This window comes from Myodes glareolus, chromosome 2 (genome assembly GCF_982192425.1).
Source record: "Myodes glareolus chromosome 2, mMyoGla1.1, whole genome shotgun sequence".
Taxonomy (NCBI): Eukaryota; Metazoa; Chordata; class Mammalia; order Rodentia; family Cricetidae; genus Myodes; species Myodes glareolus.
The window spans coordinates 5,618,204-5,630,964 of record NC_142027.1 but is presented as its reverse complement, the minus strand read 5'-3'; the positions used below and the strand labels follow the sequence as shown (position 1 = coordinate 5,630,964).

At 47.8% G+C, this 12,761-nt stretch overlaps 1 protein-coding gene across 4 annotated transcripts in view; it reads right to left on the bottom strand.

The window, feature by feature from the left end:
* Positions 1-12,107, bottom strand: part of Kcnj6 (potassium inwardly rectifying channel subfamily J member 6) — a 243,770-nt gene extending 231,663 nt beyond the window's left edge. For 3 of the 4 annotated variants that reach the window (XR_007229657.3, XM_087898904.1, XM_048422940.3), the window contains exon 1: positions 11,543-12,107. The gene's annotated coding sequence lies outside the window, so the exon portion shown is untranslated. Of the gene's footprint in view, positions 1-10,844; positions 11,095-11,542 lie in introns of those variants that run through there. The other variant, XM_085685814.2, reaches the window with a different exon arrangement.
* Between the last annotated feature and the right edge of the window lie 654 nt (positions 12,108-12,761).

The window sequence follows — 12,761 nt, the reverse complement described above, 5'->3', positions numbered from 1 at the left end:
CGAGTGCACGTAAGATAAAACCATACAGTTGCGGAGTGGGGGGGCTAAACAGAGAGCTGAGTCAGGAAAGTGCTTGCCTTGCAAACATGAAGACGTGAATTTGACCCCCAGGACATCTATAAAAGTCAGCTGGGCGTAGAGGCGTGTGCTTGTAACACCAGTGTCGGGGAAGTAGAAACAGTCAGATCCCTGGGACCTGCTGGCCAGACTCGAGTACTGGTTGAGTTCCATGCCAGGGAAGGATCCTGTCTCAAAAAAATTAATACGTTATATGGCGGTACTGGTCAGACGGCTCAGCAGGTAAAGACACCTGCAGCCAAGTCTGGCGACAAAAGTTTTGTCATTGGGACCTGCATGGTGAGAGGTGAGAATCGGCTTCTGAAAGTTGTCCTCTGACCTCCACATGGCACATACAGCAAACACACACACACGCACACGCGCGCGCGCACACACACACACGCACGCATGCACACATACATAATGTAAAGAACGAGGGATGGTGGCAGCCGAGGAATCACTCTTGGCATTGTCCTCTGATCTCCACATGCAATGCAGCGCACACACACGTGCACGCACACATACATATATACGCATGCACACACACAATGTAAAGAACAACGGATGGTGGCAGATGAGGAACTGTTCTTGGCATTGTCCTCTGGTCTCTCTGTGTAGGTACACAAATATGCATATGTATAACATGAAAACACACAAAATCATATGGCTTTGACGCATTGACTAAATAATATTTGCTATGTGGATGAAACAATATTGTTTTCGCAGCCCAGAGCTCTAGACGATGAAATTCCCATCATCATCAAGATCAGTCAGTATCTCGTTTGTAACCAGCCGTGTGTGTTTCCCACAGTGCTAGGGAAAGACATGTCCTGAGGCCCTGCTCCTCCGTGTTGCCAGCCAGTGACTGTGGTTCTTCACCCGTGATGCTGCAGCTCCCGATCCTCCTTCCCAGCAGGGCTGTTTATCCCTGGAGCCAGCGCTCTGCACCTGGACCCTGGCCACGCGTGGTTCCTCCTGCTCACGCTCGCGGGGCACAGTGCGGGAGCTCTCCTTGGACAGGGTCCATCATCAGCTGACTCCCTGAGCTCCTGAGTGACCATCTGCTCCCAGCACTGCCGAGGGCATACAACCTGGATCGTTTCTCTGTTGCTAGTTTGCTGCTCTGAGCACGCTTAGGTGTTCTCCCTTTCCCATCTCTCTCTGAGCTGTCTCCTAAACCCAACAGCTCTTCTCAAGCTGCCTCACTCACGGCTGCCAGATAAAAAAACCTTGTGAATTGTCTAGGTTGCTACCAATAGAAGCAGCTACTTTTCAAAGATCTGCACACTCACATACCATAGGAACACGCTCTCCACGCGTGGTAGACAATGGCCCTTCTTCATGTCTGGTCTCTCTTTCCCCCCTTTTCCCTCCCCCCACATACACACAAGTGTTGGGGATGAAACCAGCCTCTTTCCATGCTGGACAAGATCCACTCTCTGGCCCTACTCTGACTCACAGAGGTTGGATTCGCTAATCCCTGCCTGGAGCTGGGATGACAGAGTAGGCTGCTGTTGAAGGCCAAGTTCTGGAAAGGAAGACAGCCAGGAGATGCTTGATGTTAAAATAAATGTCATGTGACCATAATTCCCCTCACCTCCCTGAAGGAGTGTCTACCCTGATAAGGCCTCTCTTCCTTTTCCTTAATGCAGCACAGCATCTTCCTTGCTGATACTGTCTTTAAAGAGTGATTTCACAAAAGAAAAGAAAACCTTCTGGGTGGATTAGCTATAATTCTCAGGGATGCATTATCAATACAGTGAGAACAGAGGAATCTTGCTTAATCTGTGAAACCTGAAGGACTCAGACGGATTTGATTTGCTGGGCTGAAAACCTTGCCTCCTCCCACCCCTCCAGGCAGTGAGCTGGGATGAGACCTCCCACAGCTGTGGAAGGCAGGCCTGTGTCCCGTCCTTAGAGCGACTTTGCTGGACTCTTCAGTGAGCGATGTTTGGAGGCTTCGATGTGGAGGAAGGCTGAGAGGGGCAGCCTGTCTCAGACTTCCTCATTCCAGAAAACTGTAGGAAAGGCTTAGTGAGTGGCTCAAACTCCAGCATGCACCAGGATCCCCAGAGGGGTGTGCAGCTGTCTTGCCCAGCACTGGGGCTTCAGATCGCTGTGTTGGGGTTAGCTGGGGGACTTTGCATTGGAAACCAATGGGTTGGGGCACACTTTACTGAAGAAGGGGACTTCTTTCTTCCACAGAGATATGTCTGTAGTGACTCAGGATGTATGAGGAGCACTGGCTTGGAGCAAAACTCACTACAAGTGCTGATAAAAATGGGAACTCCCTAAAATCAAAGACTTTACAGTCAAGGACTCCAGACCCAGCTGTGTGGAAACTAACAGCCCCTTCATTGTCTTCTTCATCTTTCTTTCTCTGTCTGATACTTCACTGCTTTGGACCCGGCCACTCCGGGAGAGATGACAAAGGTTTTAAACCACTGAATATATGTGACTTTGCTCGACTCTGTAGGGAGCGATGTTTGGAGCCTTCAAGGTGACTTGGCTTGACTCTTTGGGGACTCTGACTCTTCTTCACCTGTGATAAGTCAAAAGTGAGCGGCCAGTGCTGCAGTGGTGGCTCAGAGCCTAAGAGCATGCATGGCCCAGAAGTCCTGAGTTCAGTTTCCAGGACCCAGAGCGGCAGCATAACTGCTTGTCCTTGGGCTCCAGGAAATCTGATGCCCTCTTCTGACCCGCACAGGCTCCTGCTTGTACTCACATACACTCTCCAAGTACAAGCACATAAGACTTTTTAGAGAGGAAGAGAGAGAGAGAGAGAGAGAGAGAGAGAGAGAGAGAGAGAGGGAGATAGAGAGAGAGAGAGAGAGAGAGAGAGAGAGAAAGAGAGAGAGCTGAAAGGTGTGCCCCTTCCTTGTTATTGCATTGACACTGTACCCCTTGAGAGTAGGGGTTTCTATTACTGTGAAGGCATGCCATGACCGTGGCAACTCTTATAAAGAAAACATTTATTTGGGGTGGTTTGCTTAAAGTTTCAGAGGTTCCGTCCATTATCGTCACGACGGGGAGGTGTGCAGGCAGATATGGTGCTGGACGAGGTGTGCAGGCAGATATGGTGCTGGACGTGAGAGTCCTACATCTTGACCAGAAGGCAGCAGGAAGTGGAATGCCACACTAGGTACTATCCTGATCATAGGAAACCACAAATCCCGCCCCCACAGTGACACAATTCCTCCAACAAGGCCACATCTAATAGTATCACTCCCTGTGAGATCGTGGGGGCCAGTTACACTCAAACTACCACAGACGACATCCTGAGAGTGTCATGCTGTAGTTAGGGTGTGTCCTCCAGACTTTGTCTCCAGTGCCACAGAGCTGGGAGGTAGGGCCTGCTTGAAGGGATTGGCCAAGGAAGTCCTTGTCCCCAGAGACGGGTGCCATGATTGCAAGAACAGTGAGCGGTTCTCAGTAAGTTCTTCCCCTCCCTGCTCTTGTTCTTGTGTTATGGTGCCTTCTGTGTCTGTGTCCATGGTGGGGGGAGGTAGGATGGAAGCTCTCACAGGTGCTCCTGCTGTGCCTATGTAAGGGTTTTCTCACGGCTACAAAAACTAAGACATGCGGATGCACACGCACCCTCATGCACACCCCACTGCCGCCTCTCTCTCTTTCTCTCTCTCTCTCCCTCCCTCCCTCCCTCCCCCCTCCCTCTCTCCCTCCCTCCCTCCCTCTCTCTCTCTCTCTCTCTCTCTCTCTCTCTCTCTCTCTCACACACACACACACACACACACACACAAAGCATAGATCTACTATGAGATGCTATTTGTTTTGGAACGGTAAAGTATTTAGAGTAGTCAAGAGTTCTTTAACTCAATCAAATCCTCCATAGAAGATACGTAGCAGTAATATTTATTATTTCAGGTTGGGTCCTGCACGAGTGGATTATGGGTTTTTTTCTCTCATGAGTAATATGTGTGTATATGTGTATGCATGTGTGTTTGTATGACTGTTTGTGTGTGTTTTGTGTATATGTGTATTGTGTGTTTTGTGTGTATGCGCGTGCATGTGTGCGTACGTGTGTGTGTGAGCTTACGGTTGACATCTGGACCCTTTATTGATTGCTCTTTACGTGACTTCAGGTCTGTCTCTCAGTAGAGCTCAAAGCTCACCAGTATGGCTGGTCTAACTAGCCAGCTTGCTCCAGGGATCTTGTCTCCGCCTTTAGAGTACTGTAAGTACAGATACGTTGCATCTACAATGGAGTCATCTCCCCATCCCTTGTCTGTGGCCTTGACACCTGAATTTTGGGAGCAGGAAAGATGTGAGGGAGACAGAAATGTTGGCATTCATGCCATCCCTTCCTGCCCTCCCTCTCAGTCCTACTTCCCCTTCCAGCACTGGCCCTCAGCATTGGCTCCGCCCCTTGTTTCTAGTGGGAAGATGGCACTCTCAGTCCCCAAAAGTACCCGCTCTCCAGAGTCAGGCAGGGGCTCTGAAACATCACTTATAAAGTGAGCGTTTTGTTTTCAGGAGACCTTGGGCTATCGTTAGGCAAGTTCAACCCAAGCTCACAGCGAGTGTCTAACCTATAGACAGCTATGTGATACCCAACAAAACACAAATTGCTAGTCAACAGAGAGCACCAAGCATTGGAAGACAGCATCTAATTCTCCAGCCTGCTTAGACATGGCGTGGGTGTAATTGTCAAGGTTAGAAAGCCACTCGTGAGCAAGGGCTGTGAAGTGGGCTCTGCTTTGTGTCTACTTCAACCGTTCAGCAAGTGCAAGTCAAATCATACGAATTTGCATCTCTTTGGTTACGTGTCATCTACACCCACTCCAGGAGCCAAAAGCTCCCAACCGATTTGTTTTAAATAATACATTACCCAAGAGTAGCTTAAGGGCACCACCAAATTCTGCCCCTCCCAACTGTGTGTGGTTGGGACATTCCAACAGTTCCGCCTCCCGCTTTTTATTCCTGATCCATTTTAGGCATATATCGTTGGTGCCACATGTTTATAATGGGCACATATGCTGAGCTATCCAGTGCATGATCTCCAGAAATTTCTTTTCTCCTGTGCAGAGTTGAACTATGATTTCTAGGTCTTCGTGCAGTTGGGTATGGCTTTAAAAGACAAGCAGGAGTGGTGGCCTCTTCTCTCTCTGGTCTGCCAGTTGGCATTAACATTTGGGAAAACATGTAACTTGTGTTTTATAGTAATGGAGTCCATCCATCTAGGTCCCCACATAGCATCGACAAAATCCATTGGTAGGCATGAGAAGAACCTTCTATTTTGTTCGATTGCTTTACTAGGGGATTTTTCTGCTGCAGCACCAATCTTGTGAGAGATCTAATCCCAGACAGTAGCAAGTGCCCCCACTCACAGTGCCCAGTGTCAGATACTGTATGTACTTCACTGTTTCCACACACACCCATGATAGCATGGCCTCATGAGCTGGGCAGAGGGAGAAATCAACAATAATAGCATGAATAAAATAGAGCCACACACTCTAGCAAAACTTGTATGAGTGTATGCTATCCTAAAAGGCTCAAGACAAATATTAACACTCAGGGTAACTGAAACCCTAGAAATCCTTCCGATGAAGGCAGTGACTCTAACACAGCACCCACAGCCACAGGTAACAAAGGCACAGCGATGCCTACTATTTATAAGATACTTCCTTCATGCTGGGTGTTGCTCAGAACGGGACCCTGTAGGCCAGTCCTCCACGTCCCTGTGGAGATGACTGTGTCATTATTTTAACTGAATAGAAGAAAGCACAAGCACAGAGATGGTGTAACTTGTCCCACAGATGATATAATTGTCCCCAATTATCCACTTTCTGTGATGTTTTTCTTTTTTACTTTTTAAATCTTATTTTAGACTGAGTCTCAGCATGTAGCCCTGGATGGCCTGAAGTTCTTTATATGGACCGGGCTAGCCTTGAACTCGTAGAGGTAGACCTGCCTCTGCTTCTCAAGCACTAGGATGAAAGGTCGGAGCCACTACCATGACCAGCCTTTCACTTTCAGCCCTGGAAGATGAAGCCTATGACTTCATCGTTGCTGAATGGTTGTGGTAGCTCACGGTGGAGGAAACCCATGGCTCCATCCCATCAGTCACTGGCAATGGTGTGACATTGCTGACACTCTTCTCTCCCTCACCTGGGAAGGGGGCATTCCAGGTCAGACTGATCCTTCCGCTTGGATCTCTAAATGAAGAAGACACAGGAGCAGAGCCTCTTTTGGCCAGCAAAGGTGTATGGTTCAATGGAATAATGTTGTATCATCAGCAGGGCTGTTATGACTCCACTGAATCTAGAGAGAAGGGGCTGATATACCAGAACCTCAATATAAACACATTTACGAGACTCCAGAGTCAGGGCTCTCAACCAAAGAGCAAATGACCTGCCAAACATACTGCCACACACACAAGAAGTCCTGCTGGGCGACATAAAGTAAATAAAAACAAACAAACAAACAAACAAGTCCTCATGCTTCATAGAGGAAAATCGATGCCTGTACATTTAAAGAGAAATTCTGCAGAACGGGGATTAACTGAACCTGAAAAACGTGTTGTTCCCATGGTGTATTTCTGCTCTCAGGTTGTCTCACACAGCATCTGGTGGGTGAGGATCTTTTCACCCACAGATGGACTCGCTGGTTCTGTCGTTAAGATTTCACACAAAAAGTGGTACATCTGTGGCTAAAGATTCGAGGCTGGGATGGAGGGTGGTAGAGAGGTAGCCAAGATCTATTCGCTAAAAATGATAGACCCAGATCAGAGTTGACTTGTGAAGAAAGGGGTTAAGACATTCAGTTCAACCTGGATGCATCTGCAGAGATGTGACTCCAACCACCATTGACACACAATTGAGAATTAACTCTGTGTACTGCAATTAGCACGGCTGATAGATGGTCTTACTGAATTCCGAATAGCGTAGAGATTTCAATGACTGTTTGAGCATTGATCACTGAGCAAAGTAATTCTCTGAGGGTTTGTTTAAGTAACTATTCATTAATAAGCAAATGAATATAATTGGTTTAAGGTACGGCTGCATGAAGGCTATAGCTTAGGACGTGGTTAAAGATAGGTGGTCTCTTTATTAAAGGCAGCTAATGTTGCCATTAATTAATGCTGTTGGTAGTTTAAGCAATACAAGGAAGACCCTTGGATTCCACTAGCTTGTCAACTGTGATCACCACGACCCATCTGTAATGGACTTAATTATTTCTAGAAGTCACTATTTGCCATTGTTCAAAACACATTTTGAAATATATTTCAATCCCAAATGGCTGCGTGCTAATTTGCTAGATTCCAAAACACTTCAACTAATGTGAATGGAAACCAAGCTACAATGGAACCTCTAATGGGTTGGAAGCTTTTTAATATGCTTCCAGCCTAACCAGCAATTCCCACTTCCCTGATATCAGGACATTTCATAGTTTGGTAAAACTCTGGATGGATTAATTCTCCTTTGGCTGTTATGTAACAATTATTACAAAGTAAGAAAATAATAGGTACGTACCTCATTAAGTTCTGAATCTAAATTAATTACATTTAGACACCTGATTTCATCAAACTTAAAGTTCTGATATACACCATTTAAAATGTGATTTGGAAGGAATGATCACTTTGGAGAGAAACAGGTAACTGCCTTTCTCCGTGTCTCCTGCCCCTCACTCAGTTTCCCTCTGAACAGCTTTTCTCTGCAACCTCCTTGCTACTATTGTTTTATTCGATCAAGGATGAGGTTTTTTGTTTTGTCTTGTTTTAGGCAGAGCTTCCCTTCATATAGACTCCCATCAGCAATGAACTCTGGAAGGCAGACTCATTTTTTATCTTTGAACACCAAAGGTTGGTGCTAAGGCTCAAAAAGGGGTTATTCGCCCATTTTAATCACCAACAGACCTTCCCTGCTGTTCATTTTAAAGTTATTTTTCTATTTTTAAGAAGTCTATAAAGTAGAGGTGGTTTGTAACAGGCAGGGGGGACATAGGCAAGAACAAAAGCATTTGCTTAGCTCAGAGGAAACCATCTGTAAAAGTGCTACCGGCGCAGTACAGACCTGGGCCACAGACACAAACGCACTGTTTGCTGATGTTACAGAAATAAGAAAATGAAGCATTGGTATAATTTTCGAAGAATTTAAAACAGAACTGAAAACAGGGGTGGATCTTATGAAGTTGTTCTCCTTAACTAATCTTACTTGCAATGCGTAAACCAATTAATCTGGAGTGTGCCATTGACGACATAAGGGACATAATGGCACTTTATTCGGTAATTAGCCACCCGGGAAGTAGACAAGTCATAGTCTGGAAAATTAGTACTGAATCTGTGAGCCTGGAATCCACCACGACTAAAGGCTATTGGTCAATAAATCAGTTGGTTATTCCATAGAACCACTGGAACTAAAGACGGAGAAGTTTCCTATGCTTGGCTTATACACAGCCTTCTCAGAGTTTGTGGAAGACTTTGGACTCCCACAGTATCCAACAGTCTCCATTATTGCAGGTCTCTAATCTCCAGTTCCCTTCTGTTGGTAATAGCAGATGGATCGAAGCCAGAGTACAGCTTGTTTAAGTCCCAAAATACTCTACACATCACTTCTATTTCAGATAACAAGCCGAATAAATTAAAACATGGATAAACTTGTCAACACCCAACAGAATCTGACATTCCAGAGACAGTATGATCTCTCACCCATTTGCCCGTGATCAGAAAGCCCAGCTCTATCTTTGCTAGCTAGAGAGGAGTTAAAAAGTATAACAGTTATCAACACACTCCTTTAGCCACATCAAAAAAACACTCTGTATGCACATCTTTAGGAAACAGCTCCACATCCAGGGTGCTGGGAAGCCCAGCTGTATACCAAAGTATATTGTGTTTACCTTTATAAATAACAAGTCAGGACCAGCTCAGGATCTCACACACAAGCGAGCCCTCGAGAGGAAAGGAGCTGGGGATATCCTAAAAGTGTTACTGACATTTGTTCTTCTCCTTAAACCTTGGAGAAGTTCCACAATTTACACTGTACCCACTGCCCCTAGATGCCACTGTTCAAGGCTTTTTTACTTAGCATGCAACTGCCTGCACTATTTTCTTCATCAACCATGATCAGTGGGGACCTAGAACCACTGATGGAAAAAGCAAACCAGAGACCAGCTTCCAGTAAAGCAAGGTTGAATGGAACCTTGTACTCACCTGAATCAATGTCTAAATGAACTTGAATAATAAGCCTCTTCCCCTGCACGAGTCCTCCCCTCTTTCTATGAACAGGAATGGTCCTGTGCACTTCGCTATATCTGGAATCCTGGAAAACCAGCTACCTTGCTCATATGCTGACTCAAAGAGCTCACAACCGGCTTCTACTTCCCTATCCCAAGAGCTCCTCACTTTGCTGAGGAACTGGTCCAAACTAAATGAAGAGTAAACTGCTTCTTCACCCTCTTGGATCTAAGGACCCTAGGCAGGAGTTGGTTGGCTGCTCTCATACGGGCCAGGATGCCATCACACCACCTTCCTGACAGTGTGTATAACACAGATTCACAGGAGAGCGTGAGAAAAGCAGGAGCCAATGGTGCTTTCTGTGAGTCAGAGACTCTTGGTTCAAATTCAGCTGTTTTCTACAGGGTCTCTCTCTCTCTCTCTCTCTCTCTCTCTCTCTCTCTCTCTCTCTCTCAATGTGTGTGTGTGTGTGTGTGTGTGTGTGTGTGTGTGTGTGTGTGTGTGTGTGTGGTGTTTCCCTTCCCTAGGAGGGATCTTTTCTCTGTTCTTAGGTCAGCTTTAGTCTTCTGCAGTTCCAGTTTATTTTATTTTATTTTATTTTGAACAATCACTTTGATGCATCATCATGCATGGACTGGTTGATTTGCTGTCTCCTGTGTGCCACGTAATTTCATGGGTAATCTGATGCCCGTTTTCAGTACAAGCAGGGAATTTTTTTAGGACATGATTGCCTTCCTAAGACCTAAAAGCTCTAGAGGTTGCTAGCTGGGTCAGCCATCCAATCAGGGAGGTGAACCCGCTGCACCTTGCTCTGGCCTTGGTGCTGAACCGGGAGCTTGCTTGATGAACCGCATTCACGGACATGGGAAACTTTGCTGAGTTGGAGGAGAGCCTGGCAGGGTCTAAGTACCCTTTCCATGGGTCACCCCTGGGAAACTGGGCCCAGGTGATTCCCTAGGACCCCCCTCCATATTCATGGCGGGCATTTCTTTGCCTGGAGCCAAGAAAGTTTTGTCCAACGGTTTTTCCTGTCACTGGCGCTGCTATGTCCCCTCCCACCTGGGTCGCCATGGAGACTCAGCTCCTTCTTTCTCCAGGCAAAATGGGCGAAGCTTAGTTAGCTCAACCCTGACTGTAGGAAGCCCACTTTCTTCAACATTCCCTTTAAATGTTTTCAGCAAAAGAGAAAGGTAGCCAGAGCACAGTGCTTGCAGAAAAGTGGCACAGTGTGGGTACCCGTGTGCTCCCCAGGACCCCAAGACTTTGGATAAAGCAATTGTGGGCATTGTAAAGATGCAATGAATTGCCAACTCCAAGATACTGGAGGGGTTCTCCTCTTTTGTGTATTTGTGTGGGGGGAATAGAGGTGGAGAAAGGAGTCTTTGGAAAATTCTGTGATTTCCTTTTCCGCTAAGCTCACCTGGCTTCTGTGGCCGTTTCTAGGAAGATCTGTTCTCCCCTTAAGAGTCTCTCTGTGTTGAGCCCTGTAAAAATACCTGTGGATCCACCTAGGACTTCATTAGGCTTGGGGAATACGAATGCCATTTCAGTTAAAAACTAACCCAAGCTTAAAGTCTTGATGCAAATGAACACTTACCCAGGAGAGAAGCTAAGCCAGCAGAGTCACCCAGTCCCCTAAATGGCATAAACACCTCCTTTGGTCCAAGCTGCTCCTTCCTTTCAGTTAGTTTACTTGTGAGGACATCTTCCTAGTTGGTGTCTTCAATCAGTCTGCCACATCTCGGGTTTACTGATGAAAACCATGCGGAGTCCTCTCCTGTCTCAGGGCTTATTCCTTCCTTCTGTTCACTTTCCCTCCTTCGCATCCTCTCCTCTTTATGCCAAAACAGAGCCATGCTACAGCCTTCCACCAAGACAATGGGCTTTTCCTAACTCCCCCTGCCTACATCCGCCAGCCAGCCGTGCCTGCCTGCCTATCATCAGTGTGTTTGATCTTCACCAGAGGTGCTGAAATGAGGTCCATAGTAATTGACCCATTCTCTCCCGCCCAGGGCAGGCAGACCCCTCCTCCCCCCCCCCCCCAGCCCCAGGCGAGTTTTTAAGCTGCTAATGAAAACCCATGAGACACATTTCCTTTTGGTTATGTAACTAGCTTTTCCTGCCTCTGGTGGACTTCAGCATCATGTCTCCTCGGAGTGGGGAATGCAAAAATCCACCAGAGGGGCTGGGGACCTGAAAGCCAGGACCCAAAGGCTTGGGGATCCTAGGACGTGGAACATCTGGCTGGGATCCATGCCAGCTCCTAGCCTTCCAGCAACTTAGCGCACTGCTTACCTTGTGGCGGACAGGGTGGGTTCACTTCATCGTGGTCGCCTCTCTTGGAACGGAGCAAGATTTGATAATTCACTCCTCTGTGAATGGCGAGGGAAGAAAATACAAAAAGAAGAGGTAACAGACGAACTGGAAGCAGATGGTCCAATTTCACATCAGCCTCGGCAGGCTGTTGGGAGACTCCATTCTTCTGCTCACGGTTGGTCCAGCTTCTGTTCCAGCTCCAGGCTCTCCGATTCCCGCGGATCCCCACCCTCCGCCGGCCCAACCTCTCCAGCCAGGTGCTGCCGTCTGGTGACTGGCTCCCTCTGGCTGGAGGGCTGGGCGCTGGGGCCACCGCGGGGCAGAGGAGTGCGCGTGTGGGCAGCGACGGAGGAGGGAGTCCGGCAGCGACGGAGGGAGGGAGCCTAGAATGGCAGGGGGTGGGGGAAATCCACGTTGAGGAGCAAAGTGAAGGACCTCGTAGGGAGACTTCATGAAAGCCGCAGATTCAGTGAATCCTATTCGGCTCCAGCCCCACGGGCTGAACCGCGCTGTCAGCGCACTAAGCGACGCTTCTCTTCTCGAGATAAAAGCGGGCACAGCGCCGCACGCTGGAGAACCAAGGTGACACAGAGGCAGGCATCAGCATCGCAGGAGAGGCAGCGGCGGGGGCCCAGAGATGGAGCCGATCGAGCCGCCCACCCTCCTCGTCCAGCTTTCTTTCTTTCTTTCCTTTTTAACCTACGATGGACTCTGGGAGGCGCGGGAACAGACAGGCGCCGCTCCTCCAAAGATAACCTGGAAAAGGCTGGAGGAGCCTTTGGGGCGAAGATCCCCAGGGACACCTGTCCCCTGGTGTCACCAATAAGTCCTAAACTCCAGCGTCAGCGACGCCTGCTTGCTGTAGCTTTTCTTTGGGCTTGGTGAAATGTGAAGAGTGGGGTCTTCAGGAGTGCACATGTGAGCCCGGAGGGGCACAGCCAGCAAGAGTGGTCTGAGGGGAGGTCCTGCACCCAGGGCTTTATTCGCACAGACCCAGATTCGAGAACCATGGTACCCTATGCAGTCCATCCTACCCACTGTTCCTGGGACCAAGTGCTAGCTGCTGGCACTATCCCTACTTTATTTTCACCTGAGATAAAGGATGTGCACTTTCTGAATATTATCCCAATTTCCTGCAAACTCATACCCTTTGGACAGCCACCTACTTTGGATTTAGCCTGCTTTGTATGGTTATTCC